This window comes from Festucalex cinctus, chromosome 9 (genome assembly GCF_051991245.1).
Source record: "Festucalex cinctus isolate MCC-2025b chromosome 9, RoL_Fcin_1.0, whole genome shotgun sequence".
Classification (NCBI taxonomy): Eukaryota; Metazoa; Chordata; class Actinopteri; order Syngnathiformes; family Syngnathidae; genus Festucalex; species Festucalex cinctus.
The window spans coordinates 24,932,035-24,934,617 of record NC_135419.1 but is presented as its reverse complement, the minus strand read 5'-3'; the positions used below and the strand labels follow the sequence as shown (position 1 = coordinate 24,934,617).

General features: G+C 37.9%; 1 long non-coding RNA gene across 1 annotated transcript; it reads right to left on the bottom strand.

Moving 5' to 3' along the window:
• Positions 1-1,012: 1,012 nt before the first annotated feature.
• On the bottom strand, positions 1,013-2,111 carry LOC144025911 (uncharacterized). The gene is made up of 2 exons (XR_013284982.1): positions 1,923-2,111; positions 1,013-1,536 (listed from the first exon to the last, which is right to left on the bottom strand). It is a non-coding gene; the product is annotated as an uncharacterized LOC144025911 (long non-coding RNA).
• Between the last annotated feature and the right edge of the window lie 472 nt (positions 2,112-2,583).

The window sequence follows — 2,583 nt, the reverse complement described above, 5'->3', positions numbered from 1 at the left end:
AGGAATGGGGGTGTGACAATGTTCGTCTGACTATTTCCTGGTTCATTTTGTCCAGTCGCCGCCAGCATCGAGGTAAATATGACCCCCCCCACTTCTAGTTTTCCGTTTTGTTTATCTGACATTTATCTAAAAGCAACCCTTGATCTATCGTTTATCCGGTGATTTGTTCTAACCATTACAATTAACGTAATCACTCACTCAGCATTGCTTAGCCATGTTAGCTAGCTAGGTAACTGATGGTCCGATACATGAGTCAGTCATGAAGCTATGTTGTTGGCAGTCAAAACACAAATATACGGCTAATTTGGGATAGCTGTTAGGATGAAGTTTTGTTTTTGTTTTTTATACTCATAAAGAAACCTTTGCATTTGTTTCACATACAGGCAGGGCTGGGAATCGAATTTATTTACACTAGCTGCTTTCCCTAAATCTTGGATGTTTGAAGTAGAGATTAAATTCGTGATAATTCTGTGATTATTATTTATTGGTCCTGGTTGTTTACTGTATGAGTCAGATTGAAACAGAAGGGGAATCTGAGTTGTAGGTGTACTTTTGCAATTACACTGACTAGATTTTTTCTTTTAGAGTGCGAGCAGACCAAGGGGTAGAAAATGTAGACATAGCGAGATGCATGTTTACTGTAAGAGGAGCAGGCCAGGGCAGTTTTATTGCTGGTAAAAGCGTACATAACCAGAGGAAAAAACTTTATATGAGTAAAAGTTCTTGGAGTTACTGTAGCTTTCATAAATGTATTTGATATTACAGATCCAGCAAGCTGAAGAGACACTACCCTTGGACCATCACGGTGAACACGGGATCGTTATACCTGACATCCACTGTCGTTTACCTGAGGAAAGACTTGTTGCTTTACGGCAAATCAATCCAAACAAGGAGTCCTTGAGTTTTGGTCGCGTCATTTATTTGCAGACTCTCAATGTTGCTTCGAGTGCTAGTGTCTCGCGGCCCAAAGGGTCATTTAAATTTATGTAAAAAATGAAAATAAATTCCTGTGTAAAACAGTTTGACTTTTATTTCATAAAAAAAAGCATGCATATGAACTAACAACCAGTCAATTATTCAGCATTTTATAGATTTTATACAGACATTTTTCTCAAGAAATGATTGGCCTGCCAACAAGAAATCAAGAAAGCTCAGAAAATGAACTGTTAAACTTAAAACAAACATTTTGGTAGGAACAGCCTGTAATTACTCAAAAAAAATGAAATGGATGTGATTTTTTTTTTTGCCCTTTCAATTACACTGTGTCAAATCTGGCATCAAAGGTGATAGCAGTCAGTAGATGTGATTTAAAGGAATGGTAATCACTCATATGAGCAGTTGGAAATGTAATGGTGTTTGTGCAGGGGGTAACATAATGTGTTACCTGGCATTTGTACCTCACAATTGTGGTCAAAGTTTATTGATATTTTAAATTGCTCTCTGTCTGACATAAGCAGGTGCTTGTGGCCCTGCTCAGTTATCCACAGCATCACCTCATGAAGAGAGGTGACCAACCACCAACTTCATCTTCTGCATCTAAAAAGTAAAGAAAAGTGTGCTTGAATTAAGTACCAAACATGTAAAAAAAAAAATCTGACAAAGTTATGTTTGACACATGTTTTGAACATTATTGAAACAGGAAAACTACAATGAAACAATCACAGGAACTAAATGTATTTATATTACGTAATCTGTCACTTCCTCTGTATTTCAAACACCCAAGACATAATAAATGTAGCAGAGGCTACTTATTTCAATGACCAGAACTTCTCATAAGTGATTAATAATTAGCATTTTATTAATGTAATGATGTAATGTAATAAAATAATCATGAATAAGCATAATAACAGCTATCTCAGCAGGCCGTTTATTTGGGCCGTTTCTCGTACCAACAAAACATCACGATTCATGACTAGACTAACCAAAATCAAACGGTTACGTGGCCTGGATCCTAGTAGTAGCAGTGTCACCGCTTTGACGGTGCATGAGTTCCCCCTCTTTTTCAACCTGACTCGTACAGTAAACAACCAGGACCAATAAATAATAATCACAGAATTATCACGAATTTAATCTCTACTTCAAACATCCAAGATTTAGGGGAAGCAGCTAGTGTAAATAAATTCAATTCCCAGCCCTGCCTGTATGTGAAACAAATGTATGTATGTATGTATCATGTATCGGACCATCAGTTACCTAGCTAGCTAACATGGCTAAGCAATGCTGAGTGAGTGATTACGTTAATTGTAATGATTAGAACAAATCACCGGATAAACGATAGATCAAGGGTTGCTTTTAGATAAATGTCAGATAAACAAAACGGAAAACTAGAAGTGTGGGGGGGGGGTATATTTACCTCGATGCTGGCGGCGACTGGACAAAATGAACCAGGAAATAGTCAGACGAACATTGTCACACCCCCATTCCTATCTGACCAATGAAAGTTGTCGCAGCGGCTTCCAAGCTGACCAATGACAAGGCTTCTATCATCGGTTGAACGGAGGACCCCGCCCACACAACACAGAAAAAGATTCGCAACCAAAAAACAGGTTTCAATCAAAAAACAGATTCGCAACCAAAAAACAG